This window comes from Pelodiscus sinensis, chromosome 14 (genome assembly GCF_052426305.1).
Source record: "Pelodiscus sinensis isolate ZL-2025 chromosome 14, ASM5242630v1, whole genome shotgun sequence".
Lineage (NCBI taxonomy): Eukaryota > Metazoa > Chordata > Testudines > Trionychidae > Pelodiscus > Pelodiscus sinensis.
In genome coordinates this window covers 5,662,122-5,686,307 of record NC_143065.1, presented here as the reverse complement: position 1 = coordinate 5,686,307, position 24,186 = coordinate 5,662,122, and the positions used below count along the sequence as shown (strand labels likewise).

Here is a 24,186-nt window from a genome sequence, read left to right as displayed (position 1 = left end):
ACTTTAACTTAGATCTGTTATGTCCTAGACCAGGCGCAGGCCCAGACCTCCCTCTCCAAAGGAGCAGCTTTCTAGAGTTGAGTATTTCCTTCCCACCAGTGAAATATAATACTTGAGGCCTTGTGCCAGGTTAGTCTTCACTCCTAATGATTATTCCAGTTTTTGTAGCTTTGCAGGCTAGCTTTTTCTCTAAATACTATTGGTCAGAAGGCCTTGTGCAACTTTTCCTATGGAGAGGAAGAACACAGAGAAAGGCTCACATGCAAAAACTCAACGAATACAATTCATTATATAAAAAATAAATGGTAGAAATCTTCCCAGGAAATAAACATTAAATTTGCACACACGGCTCTGCGATTTACAGATCTACAATCAATGCTGTAAACCAGCATATCTCAGAGAGATGCCGCAGCAAGATGAGAAAGATAAGTTTCATCTGAGGCTCCTTCTGACTATCTGGAAATGAAAGCAGTTGCTGCAGAGAGCCTAGAAATGTTCCACACCAGGCAATAGGAATGACTGACATTCTTTTCATGGCTATACCCGGCAATGAACCTCTCACATTTAGTGCTAGAGACAATCCCTTAATCCCTTTCACTCAGCACTATCAAAGGGAAGACAGGATCAAAACACACTCTAGTGTCCTCAACTTGTTCCATTAATGCCCAGTCAGGAGTCAGATGTGTCAATCCACTTCCTATATGTGCCCTTGCTCTCCTGCAAGGGATACATCCTCTACCTGATAAACAAAGCCACTTCCTATATGTTTACCACAGCTAAACAGAGACAATTGATATTTTTCTCATGAGATTTGTTATTGGCTATTAGACATGCATGCAAAAAGAGGGCTTAATTTACACCATGTATCAAAGCCAATTTTTCAAAGTACAGGCAGTCCCCGGGTTACATGGATCCGACTTACATCGGATCCCTACTTACAAACGGGGTGAGGCAACCCCACACTAGCTGCTTCCCCCCAGCAGACCAGGGAGACGCGGAGCGGCTTTTCTTAGCAGACACCTCAGCTTGAGAATAAAGGACTGAGGGAAGTGAGGTGTGGGAGAATAAAACTGAGCTCTGGAGAAATGTTTGGCTAGAGTTTCCCCTACAATATGTACCAGTTCCGACTTACATACAAATTCAACTTAAGAACAAACCTACAGTCCCTAACTTGTACGTAACCTGGGGACTGCCTGTATCTAAAAAGCCAGGCTCTTAAAGTCATATTTAGGCTCCTATATTCTGCTCTTGTACAGCCTCTAGCATCATCGGGTCTTGGTCTATGCCGGGAGCCCCTGCATCAACACCACAAATACATCATCATCATAAATCAAAGTGCCCTGATTTCTAGAAGGGCTGAGGAATCCCACAAAGGGAAATGGGGAGGGCTCAGAGCCTTCCAAAATCAGGCAATTTTTGAATGTGAGGGACTGAGGCCTATGCAATTTAGATGAAAATATTGTGGCTCCGAATAGAACAGTACTGGAGAAAAGGACCATGCAGATCCAACGCCCTCGGAACAATTACAGTTGCAGCACTCTGAACCCAGATCTGAGGCCTGTCAACGTCTCCTGTCTCAACAGCAGCTTGAATCACAACCCCAGACCTAAACAGTGTCAGAATTTGTGGTATTCAGAATATGGACACGGACCAAAATTGTGTGGCTTGATCTGATCTCTACTTCCTGGAGCAAATCTCAAATGACTGTAAATAGGGAGGCTGGGTCTACTGACCTTCTTGCAGGTGCCACTTCCTGGAACATCTCCAGAGTACATTATTATTTTCAATGAGATACAACACTCTCCATGTGCAGATATTGCCATGAGCATACAGGACATAAAGTCAGGCAGGAAGATGAATGTGTCACATCCAGGATGTGAAGCTTCTCCGCCCTTTCTCCTTTGCTTAGTTGGCTTCCTCCTTGCAGCTTTCTGGAGTCTCTGCAGTGCACTACAGGCAGGCTGACCCACAGAGAGGAGTGGGCTTGTGTGATATTGTCTGGGTGGAACAGAGCTGGAGGCCTGAGGAATCTCCCTTTTATCTAGGCTCTGGCAAAAGCAGCAACCTGCTGTTTAATAGCATATTAAATAGCAACCATTATTTTCCTACAGCTCCACCCCCTGCCAACAGAGCACAGGCCACAAGATGTGATCAGAAGAGCATCTCTGTGGTCAGAAGAATCTCTGTGCTTAGTAGTCGCATCTCCCCAGCACTGTGTTTTTCATACACTTTGGGTGGTTAGGGTTGCCAGGTGTCCAGTATTTGAGGTTTCTGTCTGGGAAATAAATTGAGCAAATACCGGACATATAAATGCTTGCAGTACGTGAGCGTTTCTACCAGCCAGGCAGAATGCAACTATGCAGTAGAGAGGAGGGGGGGTGGGGCGGGGCCAGAGAGGGATAGAATCCTCGGGACCAGACTTGCTCGTGCTTCGCTGGGACCATGCGCGGGATGGGCAGCGCCCCAGGAGCTGCATGCGCCTGGGCCAGCCCCGCTCCCCCACTCATCCCCTGGACAGCCCCGCTCCCTCCTCCCCCCTCCAGGCCAGCCCTGCTTCCTGCCGGCTGGTTCTGCCCCCCAATCTCCCCCGGCCAGCCGTGCTTCCCACCGGCCGGTTCCCACCCCCTCCTCCTCCTCCCGGACAGCCCCACTCCCCCTGACCTCCTCCCGGCCGGCCCCACTCCCCTCCTGGCCGGTCTCTCCCCCCCGCCCCACCATCTGAGATCAAGTGTGTTCGGTATTTTTTTTGAAGCCCTCTGGAAACCCTAAGAGTAATGAAGAGAACCCAGGGCGTCTGCAATCCCAGGAAGTGGCATTTACCAACAGACGCTTCCTTCCTTAGGCAAATAATTTCCATCAAACAACCCTCCCTGCTTTGAAATCCCAACCTTTTAATTTCTAATATGGTAAAATTCCCAAATGGTAACAGAGTACAGGCAGTCCCCGGGTTACGTACAAGATAGGGACTGTAGGTTTGTTCTTAAGTTGAATTTATATGTAAGTCGGAACTGGTACATATTGTAGGGGAAACTCTAGCCAAACATTTCTCCAGAGCTCAGTTTTATTCTCCCACACTTCACTTCCCTCAGTCCTTTATTCTCAAGCTGAGGTGTCTGCTGAGAAAAGCCGCTCCGCGTCTCCCTGGTCTGCTGGGGAAGGGCGCTAGCTTTGTGTCTCCCTGGTCTGCTGGGGAAGGGCGCTAGCTTCGTGTCTCCCTGGTCTGCTGGGGGGAAGCAGCTAGTGCGGGGTTGCCTCACCCCGTTTGTAAGTAGGGATCCGATGTAAGTCGGATCCATGTAACCTGGGGACTGCCTGTATTGAAACAGAAATCACATTTATTCAGTCAGTAACAAAATAAAACATGTCTAACAGTTATGAGCCCTCACACTTACATATCTATCCCTTTCCAGTTAACTCAGAGGTAAGGCAGTTACCACTAAGGTCTTGTTTTTAATTTTTAAATCTTTGAAATGTAGCCGGTTATCTAGAACACAAAATGCAGAAGACTATTTCACACTTGGAAGGTCCGTGCTTTCCTTTTCTTGCCTAGATTAAATATAATATTCCAAGTGGAAAGGAGGGATTTGGACAGTTCTGGGCACCATGAAATGTAAAAGATGTGGAGAAATTGGAGACGGTCCAGCAAAGAGCAACAAAAATGATTAAAGGTCTAAAAAACATGGACTTTGAGGGAAGACTGAAAGAACTAGGCTTGCTTAGTTTGGAAAAGTGAAGACGTAAAGGGGTCACGCAGGCAGTTTTCAAGTATCTAAAAGGGTGTTATAAAGAGGAGGGAGATAAATTGTTCTCCTTGGCTTCTGAGGATAGGACCAGAAGCAATGGGCTTAAACTGCAGCAAGGGAGGTTTAGGTTGGACATCAGGAAAAACTTCCAGCCTATCAGGGTGGTTAAACTCTGGAATAAATTGCCTAGAGAGGTTGTGTAATCTCCATGTCTGGAGATATTTAAGAGCAAGTTAGACTGACATCTATTAGGGATGATCTATTCTAGACAGTGCTTGGTCCTGTTGTGAGGGCAGAGGACTGTATTTGATGACCTCTGGAGGTCCCTTCCAGTTCTAGGATTATCTGATTATATGAAAAATTGTTGTTAGCTGAAGCTATATGAGGCGATGAGATAAGCAATACCGATTGCACTCAGTAGTGGTATACATATATACATATGTCAGCACAATACATCTATATCTATAGATATCATGAGAAGTAATTATTTCACTTCATTCCATGCTGATTAGGACTCAAACTAGAGTGCTGTGTACAGTTCTGGGTACCACACTCAGAATTAAAGGGTTAGAAAACATGGCCTATCAGGGAAGATTGAAAATAATTGAGTTTGTTTAGTCTGTAGAAGAGAAGACTGGGGGACACAATAACAGTTTTCAAATCTATCAAAAGGGATGCAGAAGAGGAGAAAAATTGTTATCTTTAACCACCGAGGCTAGGACAAAAAGGCAATGGAATTGTAGTAAGGGAGATTTAAGTTGATAAATTGGAAAAACTTCTTGTCAGAATAATGAAATGGGGCACAAATTGGCTAGGGAGGTTGTAGAATCCCTGTCATTGGAGATTTTTAAGAACAGGCTAGACAAACATCTGTCAGAAGTGGTCCAGTTATTGCTTAATCCTGCTTTGACTAGACAGCCAACTGGAATCCATTCCAGTTCTACTCTTCTATGATTCTGTACTAAATTGTGTGGCAGCTTATGCGATCGTGTATGTGCACAAATTAAAAACATGGAAACTATTTCTTCTCATGCCTATTCTAGCTCTCTCCTGTTAGCAGGATATAGAAATTAATGGGTACAAGTTACTTGGCTGCATTGTTAAGGGTCACTGGGCATCCATTCAAGGGACAGGAAATTTAGGAATGAGAGAGGAGGAACAGGATGTATTAGACTCTTAGAACTATGAGTTTAAACTCCAAACAGGTGCAGCAGGTGCAATTTAGGCTTGTGAAGTCAGCAATGCCCCAGGAGGACAAGTGGCAGGACTCTTACCGCTCTTCCCTTGTGGATTCTGTAAGGGGGGACGACAGCTGCAAGGTTGCAAGTGAGTCCAGGCCGCTAAGGTTTCCTTGAAGATGGGACATCTCTGAATCTCCCAGATTCTGCCACTGAAGCAGGACTGCAGGAATTTTGTATCACTGCACTGCACGGCACAATGGTGCAAAGATTTCCTTCCCTGTACATTCTGCTTTCTCTCCAAAGCCAGATCTAACCAACAATCCCATAAGCTGAGTGCATAATAGTGACATAGACGTCCTGGTAGGGCATTTCTGTCCCTGGCAAAACTGGAGGTTTAAAAAAACAGGTCTCTCCATTCACCTTTTTGCAATAGGAGCAATGGGAAAGCAATTCTGGAGGTCTGAGGGTAAATCTACACTGCAAGACTATTCCAAAGTAACTAGAGCTATTCTGAAATAACTTAGTGTGCCTCTATGCACCAGGCAATTATTTGGAAATAATATCAAAATACTGTCAAGCTGGAGGACTTCTTACTCACGTAATCCTCATTGTACGAGGAGTAAGGGAAGTCAGAGGAAGAGGGCTCTATTTTGAAATAAGAGTAGACGCTCCCTATTTCTAAATAAGCTCCGCAATTGAAGTAGCTCAATTTGCGTAGCTTATTTCGAGTTAAGCCCTGCTGTGTAGACGCACCCTAAGGGACTTTGAGCTGCTTCTCAGTAAATGAAGAAAGAGCAAAACTTGAGCATTTTTCACTCCCTTCTTGGCAAAAAAAAATGAGTTCTGAAATAGAGGAACCTCGAAGGGAGCTGCAACCTGAGGTGCGACTCCGCGTGTTGGGTCACTTCCTGTGATGTTACAAGGTAGCCAAGACTCCAGGCCTGCCTATCAGAGATCACAACGGAGCCTTCAGAAAGCTGAGAAGTGACAGAACCGCGCTGTGGGATGAATCCCTTTTTCCTAGTGCTCTGCGAGACTGTACTATATTGTCAGTTTATTCGTAACACAAACATGCCAGCCATGAAACTGATGTGGTGCAATGCGGAGAAGCATTTGGAGCAGCACTTCTGCCCCACCGCAGTTACTGGTATCTGGGGTCAAGTTACCCTGTATTCTGACCCTTGACCTTAGTCACCCTAGCTCAGACCGAGTGACTGTGGACTGAACATAAAGTCTAGTTCCTCCACAGCAGGAGTCTCCAAACTTTTTAACCACAAGATCATTTTTTCAATGCAAGTGCTATGTAAGATCTACCTCAAACCCAAATACCCTTGCCTGGCTTCCTTCCCCCCCTTCTCCAAGGCCTCACCCTGCTCACTCCATCCCCCTTCCTCCCCAAATCTCATTCACTTTCACCGAGCTGGGGTAGGCGGTTAGGGTGGAGGCTCTGGTCTTGGGCCAAGGGGTTCTGAGTGTGGGAGGGGACACCCTGAAAGTAGGGAGGTGGGGTGGGTTCTGGAGCAGCCTAGGAGATACAGCATTTGCCTATGGAGTGTAGGTTTGGAGGCTCCAGTCCCTCTTCTCCCCTCTGCCCGCCCTGGGAGCTGCTGGACAGCTAACCCAGGCTGCCCCAGGGATGGAGCTGGCTCCCACATCAGGGCTATGTCTACACTGCAGGCTTCTTGCGCAAGAGCATGTCCACACTGCCATGTGCTTTTGCGCAAGAGCGTGTCCACACTGCCATGGACACTCTTGCACAGGAAAGCTCTGATGGCCATTCCCCTGTGCCTTTTCTGATAGGGATTTCTTGTGCAAGAAACCCGTTGTCCGTCCACACACGCCCTTTTCTTATTCCTCGTAGAAAGAGGAATAACTCTTGCTCAAGAAAGGGTTCTTGAGTGGCCTAGGGGATAGGGCATGTGTCTCAGAAGGGGCAGCATTGTGGATTCAAGTCCCACCCACCATAGGAGTGGCCAGACAGCTGCCCCAGGGATAAAGCAGTGGAGTTAATGTCCTGCCCTGACCCAGCACCACTCCTGAAAGCAGTGGCTCCATGTGCTGCCCCCTATCTACAGGCACCAACCCCACATCTGCCACTGTTCTCCATTACTGAGATGCAGGAGTAATGTCCACTGGCAAGCACGGCATGTGGAGAACCTGCTCTAACTTTCTCAGGGGCTGCAGGGACATGCTGGCCACCTTCAGGAGCACAATTCCCACCGGGATAATGACTCCAGCCATGACAGGTTAGGCATTTTAGAACTCACTACTCCAAGAATTAACTTTAAGCATAAGAGAGAAATGAAAATGATGAAATGCACAGGCCAGCCACAAACCAAAACTAACCCACTTGGCAAGCAGTAAAAGTAGCAACAACCCCCCATGTACGTGTTGGGTCAGGAGAAGAGAGTGAAGGACAGTGTGTGTTACAGTGTGTTTGTGAGAACGACAGAGACACACAGTGTGTGAGAGTGATAGAGATTTGCATTGCCAAGCTCCTTCCATCCCCTTCTCTCTGTGTGGAGACCGGGTACAGGAGTGGGGGGAGGAGAGACATACTGACATCAGCCCGCCCCCGCCCCCCCACACACCCTGCACAGCAAGCAGGAGTCTCCCAAGGGGCAGCTCCAAGGCAGAGGGCAGGAGCAGCATGACAGTACGTGGAGAGGCAGCTGAAGTGCCAGCCCTTGAGAGCTTCCCGGCCAAACCAGTCAGGGTCCCCTGTCAGAGGCTCCAGGATCTACTGGTAGATCCCAAACTGCTGGTTGGTGGCTACTGCTCCACAGCAACTCCAGAGTATGTGATCTTTGTTATCGCACGATTGACACCACCTTACACATTCACTCTCACCCAGGTCCTTTTACATGCTGGGTTGCCCTTTAAATCCCTTAGCCAATTTCTGTGATGTCATGTTTGAAGCTCTGCAGGACTGGCACCTCCCCGGCAGCACACACCAAGCCAATCCCACGGCTCTAAGAAGGGGGAGCTGTTGGAAGCTGAGGTTGGGGGTCATGGGGTAGGAGGTTTTAGCTTTAGAGCAGTGGTTCTCAAGCTTTTTGGCATCACTCCCCCTTTTTTATTTTTGAGAAACCCTCATGCCCACTCCCACCCTCCCAAAAAATAGCAGCAAAACTTGTTGAGAAAAAAAAAGCAGCAAAACTTGGTGGTGGGGGGAGAGAGGCTGGATCACCTTGTGCCCCCCCCTGGAATTTCTTCACGACCCCCTTCCCAGGGGGGCATGCCCCCAGTTTGGGAACCCATGCTTTAGAGGGTTTAAAGATGCCAGCTGAGAGAAGCACTCACATCTGGGCTCTAACTTAGCCTGATGCGATTTTCTGATTTGTTCAAGTCTCCTGTGAGATGCAGTTCACAGTAGGGCATTTTCTAAGGGCTTTCTTTTAAAAAATAAACAGTTGGGATGGAATCATAATTGAGAATCAGCTTAGCAGAACAGGTTGGCAATCAGAGGGATTGGGAAACATCTGGGTTCTGACTGAAAAGAATCAAACCAGGCCAGGCTGATCCACTTTTAGCTTTCACACTATACAGACTTGCTCACCTTGGTGGCTTTCACATGCATAATGTAACAGAGCTTGTTAGAATGCAGCAGACAAGACATTGGCTTAGTGAAGGGCACATTGTGTCAGGAATCCTTTTGTACTCCTAATGGCAGCATGAAGGAACAATTGGAGTGAGGCCCAGCAGCCTTGGAAATCAATACAGACATTTATTTAAACCAAATGGCTAGTGAGACTATCAAGCTTCATCTGTAGCCTTTTCAAAAAAAAAAAGAACAACATTTCAGGACATGACAGCAAACCCAGGTGAGAACAAAGCAATTCCTTCTGCGGATCATTACAGGACACATTCACCTGATCTGAAGTCCAGTAATAGATCGTACCTATTTTTATCAGACTTGATTATAAAACCCAGCAGATTGCATGATATATCCAAAATGTTCCTGAGAGAAAAACATTCCTAAATATATTTGTAGACATGGATAGCATTTGTTCAAAATGTGGAGGTCAAATCCCAAGGATTAATAGCTGTGCGTGTTGCAGACTGGCATGGACATGTGTTGTTTCAGCAAGCGCATATCCTATCTGGGTGAGAAGCAAAGGTTCTGTCTGCTTGCTAAAGTAATTGTATCCAGAACACTAATTTTCTGCAATGTGATAGCTCACTCTAATCTGCTTTTCTCTTTGCAGCAATAGCAGCAGATAGGTACATAAATCTCTCTGTTACAAGAAAGTGAAAAGGAAAGACTGAAAAGCAAAATTTGTTGCTTTCAAACAAATCCATAGTGAACTGCACAAATGTTGGTGTCAGGCTATTATATCACACACAACACTTTATGACACAGTCACTGCCTTCCCATCAGCTATCTGGAGAGCTACATTTAATGTCTCTGAAGCCTTGCAAAATACATTAAAATGTTGAGACATTTTGGTAATTTTCAACCATCATCTTGCACCTTACTGGAAAGTATGTAAGATCCTGGATCAAGATAAATTTGACTCAGAGTAAGCACTGGCAATGTGGGGCAGAAAGGACAGGCCAAAATGACACCCTCCTATTTTTATTCTGGGCAACAATACAAATAAAACAAAAAGAGCAAAGTACAAATGTCTGTCCCCAAATACTGGAGAAACAATAGATCAAATCAATCCCTGGTGCAGCTCTATTGAAGGTAAGGAAGCTACATCAGAGACAAATTTTATTGTCACTAGTGCCACATGAATGCCTAGGTAAGCATTCTTAACTAAACCGTAAAGGACCTTGCAGAGCCTCCAGAAAGAGCCACATACATATAGCAAATGCTAAGTATTCATCTGGTTGCATTTGCCTTGGCTGTGGCAGGAGTAATGGATTCTGGGGTTTTAATGCATTTTGTTTAAATAAAATCCATAATTTTGACATATAGAAAGTTTTAATGTGTGTCTGTGAGGGTAACAAAGCTCAGCTAATTTCAGTAGGAGCTGCCAGTTGAAACTGGAGCTGCATGAAAGATTAATTAAAGAACAAACAGGAACTCCTGATAAATAGGGCCAGCAGTTTGCTATGGGGAGTCAGAGGGTCTGTGATTTCTTTCATTTAAAGCATACACAACTGATTGAAGAGACATAGGCAGAGAGCTCATGCTTTCATACTGCATTTTCATCCTTCCCAGGATAGTAATGCATTATTGGATGCATTTATCTTTTAAAATGTTTTTAATTTTTTGCTTTCCCAGTTCTTCTATAACATACAGTAATGGCTACCGTTGGAAACAAAAAAGCAGACTAGCTGGACCTTAGGTCTATTCTGTGGTCGAAATTCTTCTGTTCCTAAGACTTGGACTGCAGTTTTCAAAAGTCTACTCCCTTGTGAAAAAAGTGCTGGGTTTTGGCCTTTGGTGGGGTGGTCTGTAGTATTTTGAACCCTGTAATCAATGATGAAACACATACTTAGCCTCATAGCTTGGTTGCTTGCCTCAGGATATCATGGACACCACAGCAGCCTGACACCACAACTAAAAGCTGGACTTGGAATCATATGTACATGAAATCTGTTTCTTGATATTCTTTCCCCCTTCCTTCTCTGCCAGAGAAGAAAAAAACCCAAATCTGATCTGTATATTGCAAACAGTGGTAGGGTATGGTCACCAAAACAGAGCTGTCCAGAACAGTGTTTCTCAACCAGTGGTACGAGTACCCTTAGGGGTACTTGAGAGAAGTCTGGGGGGTACATGAACACAATTGAAATTTGGAGAAAACTGAATTTTTGTTTTAAGTTTGATAGCATTTTATTATTTTCGTACTTTTTACATCCAAAAATTTCATCGCCTGCCCGACTACGTTTAAGTTGTTTAAACAAATGTGTTGTAATGGTAGAAAAAAATTGTGTGTGTCTGAAAACTGTAGGTACTGGGAGTACTTATTTATTTTTTGAAAAGGGTGTTACTTTATAAAAAAGGTTAAGAAACACTGGACCAGAATACGCTTGGGCTACGTCTAGACTGGCATGATTTTCCGCAAATGCTTTTAACAGAAAAGCGTCCGTGGCCAATCTAGACGCGGTTTTCCGCAAAAAAGCCCCGATCACCATTTTCGCGATCGGGGCTTTTTTGCAGAAAACAGTACTATGCTGTCTACGCTGGCCCTTTTGGGCAAAAGTCTTTTGCCCGAACGGAAGCAGCATAGTTTTTCTGGAAAAGCACTGATGATTTTACATTAGATCGTCAGTGCTTTTCCGGAAATTCAAGTGGCCAGTGTAGACAGCTGGCAAGTTTTTCCGGAAAAGCTGCCGATTTTCCGAAAAAACTTGCCAGTCTAGACACAGCCTATTAGTATATGACAGGATGCTTATCGTATGGACACAGCTTATATGGTATATGAAAGGATGCTTATCGTATGGACATAGCTTATACCAGTGTATTGCTGCTATATTTTATCCCACTCCCACCAAGCAGTGCTGAAGTGAGGGAGGCAGGGAGTCATGGGTTGGCACAACTACATTGCTGAGGGGTATGAAAACTCTATCCCCAAGTGTCATAGTCAAATTGACCAAAGTGCCTGTGTAGACAGCAAAAGGTCAGCAGAAGAATTCTTCCTTTGACCTAACAATTGCCTCCTGGTGGGAGAATCTACACTGGTGGTAGAATCCCTCCTGTCGAAATATAATAGTATCTACACTGAGGCTACGTCTACACTGGCAGCTTCTTGCGCAAAAACTCTTCCACAAGAGAGCGTCTACACTGGCATGTGCTTTTGTGCAAGAGCATCCATGCCAGTGTAGACGCTCTTTCACAAAAAAAAGCTCTGATGGCCATTTTAACCATAGGGCTTTCTTGCACAAGAATTCATGTTGCCCGTTTACACTGGCCTCTTCTGGAAGAGCTCTTGCACAAGAAAGCTTATTCCTGAGTGGGAGCGTCAGAGTTTTTGCGCGAGAAGCTCTGATTTTATACATCAGAACGTCAGTTTACTTGCGCAAGAACATGCGGCCAGTGTAGACAGGCAGCAAGTTTTTGCGCAAGAGCGGGTGCTTTTGTGTGAGATCACGCCAGTATAGACACAGCCTGAGGCACTAGTGATGCAGCTGCAGTAGTGCTGCTATTGTGTTCTAAGCATAAATATGCCCTTAGCCTTTCATTAGAAACTTGGCTGACAGTGAAGTGGAAAAGAGAGTTGATAGATTTCCTTGGTCTCTTGCCACAGGGGCACACAAACACTTCCTGCAGTATTTAATCTTCTGCAGCCTCTGCTCCCAAAAGCACAGTCACGGATATGACCAATGAAGTATGACGCTTGTACTACTCTTCACAGGGCTGTAAATGTGAGAGCAATAGAGTATGTAAACTGTGAGGTTTGTTTATGGAAATTTGCATCATTTTTTGTTCACAAAACATTGGACTCTGAGAAATACAGGGCTCCTAAGGCATTGCACTTCTCAGTACAGCAAATGATTGGTTTCCTAATTTCTGAATCCCCATCTTGGCATGTGATAATTGAACGGCAGGATGTGTGTATGGGGGTGTCATAGGGTGAACATGCCCATTCCTAATGCGTAGGGCATTAGACCTTTGAGGCCTCTAAAAGGATGCTCCGCCCTGCGTGCATATTGGTTCCAATGGCCCATGGCCAATAACCACACCTTGTCTCCAGTGTGCCTGTAAGCTGAGTGCTTGGGCAGCCACCCAGGAGACATTCAGGTGCTGCCCAACTGATTTGCAGAGTGCCCACAGCTGACCACAGCCAGCATGTGTTTCTATTGGTGGTGCACATCTGCACATACCTTGGTGCACTTAACAAAATTTATTCTGCACATAGATGGAAAACCGTTGCTTGTCTCTACCAGGCAGTGAGGCCTAACACCCAGTCAGTAACACCACTCCCTGCCCTCAGGGCAGTGAGTCATAGCGATTGTAGGCACAGAGTCAATATCAGCACCCCTTCACACAGGTCTGTGTGTCCTAGCAGACAGAGTCAATGGCAACAGATGTAGCACCCCCACTTTGGGGTTAATGCCAGTGGGATAGGGGGACCCAGGCCCACCCTCTCTACCGGGTCCCAGCCCAGGCCCTGTCAGTGGAGGAGTGGTCCACCACTAGCTCAGCGGGAAATCTACCCAAAATGCACCGAGCTCTAGGAGGTGTAACTCCCCATCCTGGGTTACTTCCTACTGGACTCACAATTGCAGTCTTCTTCGCCACTTTCCTCCAGACTAGGGCTGGCCTCCACAGTTCGGTCTGTCCCCAACTCTTCCTCAGGAGCTGTAGCAGCACCTCCTTTTCCTGCAATAGTCAGCCCAGACTGAGCTACTCCACTGGCTTATATAGGCAGCTTCCAGCTGAAGCATGCCCAGCAGAGCTGTGGAGGAGGGGCTTTGTCAGCCAGGTAACCATGGTTACCCTCACAGGCCCAGTGCAGGGTTGGTACACCCTGTCACAGGGGGTATTCCCATCCCTCCCGTGACCATCCGTAAAAAGACCCAGTATTACATGTTTGTTCATTTTAAACCCGTATCACTTTATGTGAGATCAGCTAAGGCTTAACTGAGCTCTTTGGTCTTTCAGAAAGAAGAGGCACCCTTTTCTGCCTCTACCCCCTGACATTCTGGAGAAAGACATCCCATGCTGTTAGTTCAGCACGGAGATTGCAATGGTTTATAGGGGGAGGACAAACATCTTCATTGCTATGTACTGTTTTTTAAAAGAAAAGAAAAGAAAAGAAAAGAAAAGAAAAGAAAAGAAAAGAAAAGAAAAGAAAAGAAAAAGCTAGGTAGAATATTTATCCTGACTCTTTTGAATCCAGTTCTGTAAGGCTGTGTCTACACTGGCAAGTTATTCTGGAAAATCAGCCGCTTTTCCGGAAAAACTTGCTAGCTGTCTACACTGGCCGCTTGAATTTCCGGAAAAGCACTGACGATCTAATGTAAAATCATCAGTGCTTTTCCAGAAAAACGATGCTGCACCCATTCGGGCAAAAGTCTTTTTCCGGAAAACTGTTCCAGAAAAGGGCCAGTGTAGACAGCATAGTACTGTTTTCCGCAAAAAAGCCCCGATTGCGAAAATGACGATCGGGGCCTTTTTGCAGAAAACCGCATCTAGATTGTCCATGGACGCTTTTCCGGAAATGTGCTTTTCCGGAAAAGGGTCCTGCCAATCTAGACGTGCTTTTCCGAAAATGCTTTTAACGGAAAACTTTTCCGTTAAAAGCATTTCCGGAAAATCATGCCAGTGTAGACGTAGCCTAAGTGTCTCTGGCCTGGAAAAAGCATGCAACCATATGAAGTCTCCTCTCATTCTTTTCTTCTGCAGCCTAAATAAGTCCAGTTCCCTTAACTTCTCCTCACAAGTTATGTACTCCATACCCCTAATCATTTTTGTTGCCCTTCACTGGCTCTCTCCAATTTGCCCACATCCTTTCTGGAGGTGGAGGTGGGGGGGCGCAAAATTGGACACAATACTCCAGATGTGGCCTAACCAGTGCTGAATAGAGGAAGATAATCACGTCCCTTGATCTGGAAATCCTCCTGCTTATGCAGCCCAATATGACGTTAGTCTTCTTGGCAACAAGGGCACAGTGTTGACTGATATCCAGCTTCTTGTCTACTGTAATTCCACAGAGTTGCCACTTAGCCAGCTGGTCCCCAGCCTGTAACAATGAATGGGATTCTTCCATCCGAAGTGGTGGACTCTGCACTTGTCCTTGTTGAACCTCATCTCCTTTCTTTTTGCCCAATCCTTTAATTTGTCTAGGTCAGTAGTTTATGTTGCAAAGCCATGCCCCCAGCTTATAATTAGCCCTGCCCTCTGGCATTCTACATAAGGGAATTCCCTTCCCACCAACTTCCCCATGAAGCAGCAGGGTGAGTGGGATGGCTGGCAGCTGGGTGTGCTGTGGCTGGAGCCTGGGCCACCGTGAGGCTGTCCCTACTGGAGCAGCCTCACCGTAGCCCCAGTTCCAGCTCCAGCAGCTGCTATGTGGCCTGGCTGGCGGAGCTGAGCGGAGAGTGGCTGCGGTGCTCGGGGTGTGCAGCTGAGGCTGCGTGGTGGGCAAGTGAGGCCTTCTCTGGTGAGGGGGCTAAGGCCTGCTCTGGTGGAGGGAGGGGGACTGGGATCTGCCACATGGTGGGGGGCTGGGAGGGCAGATCTAGATTGGATATTAGGAAAAACTACTTCACTAGGCAGGTGGTGAAGCACTGCAATGGCTTACCTAGGAAAGTGGTACAACTGCCATCCTTAGTGGTTGTTAAGGCAAGGTACCTTATCCACTGCGCCACTGGAGGAGCCCCCCAACCTCCCTACCGTCTGGCCCCCCTTATCCTTCCTTTATTCCAAGGGTGCCAGATCCACATCCAAGGGTGCAAGGCTGTCCCCGGGGCTGTGGGGGACAAGGTTTAACAAAGCCTTGGCTGGAATGGCTTAGTTGGGCTTCTAGCAGGGGGTCGGACTAGATGACCTCCTGAGGTCTCTTCCAACCCTAGATTTCTATGATACTATGAACAAGAAAAAAAAAAGAGATGGTATTGACCATTACAGGTGAAAGAGAGGTCTTTGTAGCTATCCTAGAAATATACCACAGAACTGATTTAAAAACTAAAAGGCACAGATGTGACAGCCATAATGGCAGTATCAATACTTTTAATTTTTTTATGTGCTTAATTAAATCTCTTGAAACACATCACAGAGATAGTCATAGGTTAATGTGAAAAAGGAAGGTTACTAATGCAAAGGGATTAAGTCGTTTGCTACCGAGGGGGAGGATTTCAGATAGGCAGAGCCACTACACAGTAAATGAGCAACCTTCAACTTCACATTCAACCATGGAGTGTTTCAGGGAGGAGACAGAAGGAGAAACAAAAGAAAAGCAGTGGATGGGTCATCAGAGAGGTAGGCTAGAACAGTGTTTCTCAACCTTTTTTGTTTTATAAAGTATCCCTTTTAAAAAAAATTATAAGTATTCCCTGTACCTACAGTTTTCAGACTCACACATTTTTGTTCTACTCTTGCAACACATTTGTTTAAACAGCTTAATCATAGCCAGGCAGGCGATGAAATTTTTGGGTGTAGAAAGAAGAAAAATAATTAAACGCTTTAAAAAAAATTCAGTTTTCTCCAAATATCAGTTGTGTTGACATACCCCCCAGACGTCTCTCGAGTACCCCTAAGAGTACTCATACCACTGATTGAGAAATACTGGGCTAGAAAAGTTGGAGGCTAACTTTTAAACAGCTTTGGAGACAAAGCCAATGAAGGCAATTCTATCCCCTATGCTCTCTTAGGATATGTCTACACTACCACCCTAGTTCGAACTAGGGTGGTTAATGTAGTCATACGAACTTGCAAATGAAGCCCGGGATTTGAATTTCCCGGGCTTCATTTGCATGTTGCCGGGCACCGCCATTTTTAAATGTCCGCTAGTGCGGACTCCGTGCCCGCGGCTACACGCAGCACGAACTAGATAGTTCGGATTAGGTTTCCTATTCCGAACTATCTGCACGCCTCGTGGAACTAGTGTGGTAGTGTAGACATACCCTTACTTATCACCTACCCACTTCTTCCAGGGGATGCTGGGAAGGCTAAGAAAATAACAGGGTTCAAAAAGGAACCAGCTAAGTTCATGGAGGATAGGTCCATTAATGGCTATTAGCCAGGATAGGCAGAGATGGTGTCCTTAGCTTCTGTTTACCAGGTGTTGGAAGTGGGTGAAGTGGGACAGATCATTTGATGATTGCTTGTTCTGTTAATTCCCTCTGAGACACCTGGTATTAGTCACTGAGGGTATGTCTACACTACCCTCCTCATTCTAACTCCTCGTGGAATGAGGAGTACAGCTAGTTCGGATTAAGAAGCCTAATCCGAACTAGCTACTCCGTGCCGTGTGTAGCCACGCGGCACGGGGTTCAAACTAGCCGGGATTTAAAAATGGCGGCGCCCGGCTTATGCAAATGAAGCCCGGGAAATTCAAATCCCGGGCTTCATTTGCAAGTGCGGTATGCCTACATTACCCCGCTAGTTCGAACTAGAAGGGTAGTGTAGACATACCCTGAGAGAGGAAAGGATACTAAGCTAGATGGACTTTTGATCTCACCCACTATGGCCGTTCTTATCCTCTTACTATATATTTTAGAATTATGCGTGTCTGTCTGTCTGTTCGACCAGCTGTGAGTTCACAAACTCCTAAATGGTAAGACCTAGGGCCCCCAAATTTGGTATGTGGCTTCTTCTTACCATAACTTAAAGTAAGGTCAGGGTTTGATTGTGCCAGGATAATGGAACATGTGTGGAATGCAATTGTTTCATATGAAATAGAAAGGGAAGAGTGTGATAGCAGGGACAATTATATACATGAATGACCAAGGGCAAGTGCCCTAGTGAGCAGCCACTAATTGGAAGCATGGCCCTACTGCCTTGGGCCTTCTCTCCCTGTCCCAGTCCAGCCCTGGGGAGAAGCCAGTGGCTATGATGCGCAGCCCCCTGTCCTCGGCCAGCCCCAGGGAGAAGCCATTGACCACTCTCACCCCTTACTCTGAGTGCCCCCTCCTCCCAACAGGCTGCCCTGCCTCCTGCACCCATGCCCTCTGCCCTCACCCTGAGCCCCTCCTCACTTCCCGCTCTTACTCCTGCACCCCCAGTCTCTTCCCTGAGCTCCTCCTCACTCCCCAACCCTGACTCCCTCACACACACACTCCCCCCACCCCACATCCCCAGCTTCCTGCCCTGAACCCTCCCACATCCCCAGGCCTCTGCCATGATTCCTACATCCCCCACATCGCCCTGCCCTGAAGAACCTGAGCAACGCTGGGTAGGTCTTCTAGTATTCTTATATTGCCAGGCAAAGAGCATGAGAAATGTGCAGACATGTTCACAAATACTCTTGCTCCATAATTCAGTCATGCTCACACCCCTTTTTGCTTGCTCAGTAGATGCTCAGAGTTAAGCAATATACTCAAGCGCTTTTTTGAATCAGGACCTATTTCTTTCATCCCTGGATGTTGCCATGGTGGGAAAAACCTGAACAGAACAGAGACTGTACCCAGAAGCTGGTTTAAAAACAAATCTGAACTCTCATCTGTGTTTTCTGCAATTTCAGAAAGCTGTGAGCTTCTTGAAGAAAAATCAAGAGGAAATAGTTCACAGCTAATGAGGCAAAAGGCAAAGATTCCTATCCTCAGTGCTACTATATTGGAAGCAACCTCCAGACTCTTCCTTCCCCCCTCAATACAAGTTTTATTTTCAGTATACTTGAAGTTTACTGAGGAAGCCATTACAGTTGAGAATTGGGATTTGAGAGCATCATCCACTGGGTATTCTACAGTACTCTGTGCTGGTGATACATTTTAAACTAAATCAATATCTACAGCTCTGATTTTCTTGTGGGGTGGGTAGAAAGTCATCCAATCTTGGTTTCAAATTATCAGTGATGGGGAATCCACCATGACCCTCAGTGAAGTGTTCCATGGTTAATTATCGTGATAGAAATGTAGCCGTGTTAGTCTGGTGTAGCTGAAACAAAATGCAGGACTATGTAGCACTTTAAAGACTAACAAGATGGTTTATTAGATGATGAGCTTTCGTGGGCCAGACCCACTTCCTCAGATCAAATAGTGGAAGAAAATAGTCACAACCATATATACCAAAGGATACAATTAAAAAAAAAGAACACATATGAAAAGGACAAATCACATTTCAGAACAGAAGGGGGATGCAGGGGACATTTATCTTCCCCCCCCCCCCCCGCATCCCCCTTCTGTTCTGAAATGTGATTTGTCCTTTTCATATGTGTTCTTTTTTTTTTAATTGTATCCTTTGGTATATATGGTTGTGACTATTTTCTTCCACTATTTGATCTGAGGAAGTGGGTCTGGCCCACGAAAGCTCATCATCTAATAAACCATCTTGTTAGTCTTTAAAGTGCTATATAGTCCTGTACATGGTTAATTATCCTCACTGTAAAAAAATTCCAGTTTGAATTTGTCTAGTTACAACTTACAGTCATTGGAGCAGGTCACACTTTACTTTACTCACTTGAAGAGTACATTAAATATTTGTTTCACAGGTAGATACTTACAGACCTGGAACCAAGTCACCCCGAACTTTCTCCTTTGTTAAGCTAAAAAGATTGAGCTCCTTAAGGCTTTCATTGTAAGGCATATTTTCTCTCCTTTAATCATTCTCATGACTCTTCTCAGAACCCTCTCTAATCTCTCAATCTCCTCTTGAATTGTGAGCCCCAGAACAAAATCCAGTATCTAGTCCCAAATACAGAGGTAAAATAACTTCTGTGCTTCTACTCTAAATGCCCCTTTTTATGATTCTCAGAATGACATTAGCTATTCTGGCTACAGCATGAGCTCACATTCCGCCGATTAGCCACCACCACAACTCCGAAACCTTTTCCAGCATTACTGCTTCCTAGGATAGATTGTCTCATTCTGCAAGCATGGTCTACATTCTTAGTTCCTAGATGTATACGTTTATACTTAGCCATATTAGAAGAGATATTCTCTGCTTGCCCCTACTTTACCAAGGCAATCCAGATAGTGCTGAATCGGTCACCAGCTCTCTTCACTACTCCCACAATTTTGGTGTCATCCACACGTTGTCACTGATGGTACTTGTGTATTGACAGACTATCAGTGATGATATAGCTGCGGTACCATTTTATTTCTTCTCCTCCATTCTCCATCGTTTTGCAGGCTTCTCAGAGGGTTTGTATTGGAACATTTATATGAAATAATATTTACAGTTTTCTAGGTGGTGCTTACTCTCCAGGTTGCAATTAAAAAAAATCAAATAAAGAATTATTACAAAACAATTTGAGAGAGAGTTTGAATATCTATAAATACAAACAAAAAACCCAAGAAAAGTACGGCACCCAAGCCCCACTCCCTTTTACTTTCCATATTTACTGATATGGAATCAAGCCACTTGTTCAACTTATAACATATTTAAATCAAACAGACGAGCAATATACAGCCTAACCTGGTTACAGAGGTGTGTTCACATCTGTTTGCTTGTGTACAACTTGGGGAAGAAAGCAAAGAGTTCTTGGCAAGGCAATGAGGCTACGTCTACACTGGCCCCTTTTCCGAAAGGGGCATGCTAATTTGACAGGTCGTAATAGGGAAATCTGCGGGGGATTTAAATATCCCCCGCGACATTTAAATAAAAATGTCCGCCGCTTTTTTCTGGCTTTTAGAAAAGCCGGAAAAGAGCGTCTACACTGGCCCCGATCCTCCGGAAAAAAGCCCTTTTCCGGAGGATCTCTTATTCCTACTTTATCCATACTTCAAAGTAGGAATAAGAGATCCTCCGGAAAAGGGCTTTTTTCCGGAGGATCGGGGCCAGGGTAGACGCTCTTTTCCGGCTTTTCTAAAAGCCGGAAAAAAGCGGCGGACATTTTTATTTAAATGCCGCGGGGGATATTTAAATCCCCCGCGGATTTCCCTATTACGACCTGTCAAATTAACATGCCCCTTTCGGAAAAGGGGCCAATGTAGACGCAGCCTTTGAGTGTTTAAGGAATATGTTCTTGCTTGGCTGTTTCTCTTCAGATGTGCACCATCATGATATGTCCACTTCTAATGCTGGAAAGATATTCTCTTCCTGACTATGTGTTGGGGACAGGGATGGATTATAAAAATAGCTCCCAGACATTTTGAGCAGTGGGTAGCCACATTACTTCTTCTCGTAAGAGTTCAGTCCTGTTGCACAAACATTTAGTATAACAGCAACTTTGGACAGTATTATCTAAGTAGGCAATTTAATACTAATCTCTAGGCAGCCTGAATACCTTGCTAGATGTGCTGGTTATCAGGTGTACAGTGATACATCACCAGGCTCACTGATAGGGTTGCCAGGTGTCCGGTTTTGAACCGGACAGTCTAGTATTTGAGTATTCATGTCCGGTATTTTTGTTGAAACCATCTGGCGACCCTACTCACTGACAGAGAGGGGCACAAAGAGGGCTCTTGCCCCTGGGCCCAGCGATACAAAGGGGCACTACTGTGGCAGCCCTGGGCCCTTTAAATTGCCGTCGGAGCCCCACATGGTATGCTGCAGAGTCCCAGGTGGCACGCTCCCATGGTTCTGGGCCCTGGCTGCCCTGCCTTGCCCCTTCCACTCAGCTCCACAGTCCCAGAAGGGGTGTGGCTTTGTCTCCCCTCTCCCTTTCCCAGGGACCCAATGAGTCTGTCAGCTTGCCTGTACATCACTGCCCCTCATGTTCTGGGTAAGGATCCTCTGGCCTGGAACAGTAAAAGTGAGAGAGGGAGAGACCTTGGGGGCAGATTCAAGCCCTACGTGCATGGGGCAGTTACGAGAGAAATATTGTAGCTAGTTGCAAAATAAGACTGTTGGCTTTTTAACAGCCTGAAGTGTAGGTTGCGACTTTGGTGGGCTTTCACCTCCTGTTTCACATACGCCTCCCAGTTTTTCATCACTCTAACAGTGAGTTCCAGATGTTACTACATGAAACTCATAAGAAACCAACAAACATGGGAATTCAGAAAAACAGATTGCACACAGTATGAAGATTCTATTTTCATAAGAAACATTAATGAGGACTCAGTCTTTGTATTCCCATGCTAGGCGGGATCAGCTTTTCCTAGGCAACAAGGGGGAATTTGGTATCTAACAGGGCCACCTAATATGGAACATATAGAAGGTTTGCTCTAGGTACAATATTGCTCTGCCTCCCAGAAATTCCAACAGCAATCAACAGAAGCGGAACTGTAGTACTGTATAGGGGCTGGTTTAGCTAAATATCATTTCTGAATCCTGCACTGATGGTTGCATTAGAAATGCATTGCTTTTAGAGATGACATGCACAAGGATAATGGTATTTGATATTACCATTTAAGTAAAAGATTCAGTTTGCTCTTACATCAGTTCCTGTGCTACAGATGTTTATTTTAAGAAGCACCTCAAAATATACATTTTGAGCTAAATTTTGATCCTTTAGGAGTTTTAGGATCAATGATTCTGTTTTAGTGCCAGGAAATGCTTGGTTGTGCCTTGAAGCTTTGAGTTCTTGAGGCAGTGGTAGTTAAATGCTTGATATTAGTGACACTAAGTAAATACACATATCGGCACAGTGGGTGTTCAGTCTATAGAAGGCAACTATAAGTAGGTCCCTCTGCAAATACAAGTAACCCTCCTTTTACAGCACATACCCTCTTCTTTGGAACAAAATACAGGACTATGTCTTTGTTTCAGCTACACCAGACTAACACGGCTACATTTCTATCCCTCTTCTTTGGGATTGTGCCAATGCTGGCACTAGTAACGAGGATGGGTTAAACATAAAAAACAATAAATAGTCTAGTAGCACTTTAAAGACTAATAAAACATGTAGATGGTATCAGGAGCTTTCGTGGGCACAGCCCACTTCTTCCGGTGACCAGCATGTTGGATGTCCAGAATTAAAATAAATAGGGGGACGGGGGGAAGAAGGAAAAAAAGGGAGGGGGGGAAACAAGGGGCAGTGGGTATAAAAATATCAAGAGGAAAGCCGAGCTGCAATGTAACAGGAAAAACAAATAGTCCATAAGCACCTAAAGACTGGATAGTAGAGTGGTCATCAGAAGGAAAGGAGGTGGAAGCTAAAGTTCAGCATGTCTCTGCTTGGGACTATTGTTGATTCACACATGCTCTTTCCTGTATCTACCCCCAACATGGAAATGTTCACAGCTAGATGGTGCATGGTCTTACCAACAAACTAGCTTGGGGAGCTGGGTTCCAACCCTTCACTGGTCACAAACTATTTGGGTGGTGCCATATTAGTTCCCAGTCGTGCTCCTCCAAAACCACCCAACAATTCCAGAATAGATCAAAGGGGACTCACCATTTGGAAGCTGCTCTCTCATTTGCCCGACTTCACACTGAGCGAGCTGTTTACATCAAGGAGTACAGTTTCTGTGTAAGTAGAGGGGCCATGATATTAATGGTCACCGATTGGGATAACTGATGCATTTTGCTATTTGATTTTATATTTACTGGAAAGCCTCCAAGGCCACGGATGCAGAAGCAGCATTTAGATTGTCAGTCTGTGAAGAAAGGAGGCCTGGGATTAGTCAGAAGTAATTTGTCTTGACAGTTGGAGGAAGTTCACATAGTTTCTGTTTACATTACACCTGGCTCATACCAATGCAGTGAGCTACTTGCTTTCATTATCATTAAATACATTACCCAGCTGGAAAGAATGTGGCTCCTAAAATCAAGGAGGATACCGCAGTAATCCAACTGCTGTGGAGAGTGCAGATTTCAGAGAGTTAAAAATGTAAAGGCTGAACTGACACACAAAAATGCTATAATGAAAACACTTGCATTTCCTTACACAGTCATGCTCACAGAAACTGTGAGGGATTCGTTTCACTTGCCTAGTCAATTTCTTCTTACCTCACTTTTTTTGGAAGCCTGGAAGTTCTTCAGCATCTGCCAATCACCTGTTGGTTCGGGCTGTCATTCTCTCCACCCATATCTGCTTGATAGATAGGTTGCAAAGTGCCAGGAATATCCTGCATTCCTTAGAAAGGCCATGGATAGTAACAACCTACTACCTCGTTTACTGTGCACTTTAATCACAGTTTTAAGGTGCACTAGAAATAATTTAGAGTGGAATGGTCAACGGTAAGGTGAAATTTTCAAAAGGCTTAAGTGACAGGCTCTTAAACCCCATTGGAAGACAATACGATTTAGGCTCCTAAGTCACTCAGTTTGCTTTTGGAGATTTTAACCCTGATGATTTTATATTATTTGCTGAACATGGTAAAAAAAAAAAAAAAAAAAAAAAAGCTCCTTTTCTGTACACGTAATTTGATTTAATAATTTGATCTTGTTTTCTGCTAATACATTTGTTATTTCCTACACCATTTGTGTAGTAAAATGGTCCTCAGCAGATTAACAGGGTTACTCAAAGTATTATAAGTCAGAGCCAGGCTCCCGTCCTCTTCTACTCCCTGTATAGTTAGCCATTTTTTTTTTATAAAGCAGCATTTTTCCCAGCCTGCAGTTAGTTTTCTGCACTGAGCTGTCCTTTACAAAAGTTTGCCATTTATGCCCACAAGTTGTTCATATACTGTTTGCTATAGTCACCGTTTGTAATGTGCAATTTTCACCTCAGTGACACGGTATTGGTTTGCTCCCAGATAGGACTGAAGTTTGTCGCCCAGAAGCCACCCAACAAAGAACTTCAATGTACTCTCTGGGACATATTTTTGCACAAATATACATAGTTGGGATTTGCCAGTGTTTCCCCAAACACCTACAAACA

The 24,186-nt window shown here is 45.1% G+C and overlaps 1 long non-coding RNA gene across 1 annotated transcript in view; it reads right to left on the bottom strand.

Moving 5' to 3' along the window:
• Nucleotides 1–11,710: 11,710 nt before the first annotated feature.
• Nucleotides 11,711–24,186, bottom strand: part of LOC149523572 (uncharacterized) — a 50,731-nt gene continuing 38,255 nt past the window's right edge. The window contains exons 4-5 of the long non-coding RNA XR_016350639.1: nt 22,759–22,960; nt 11,711–13,199 (exon numbers count right to left, since the gene is read on the bottom strand). This is a non-coding gene — a long non-coding RNA (uncharacterized LOC149523572). The remainder of the gene's footprint in view (nt 13,200–22,758; nt 22,961–24,186) is intronic.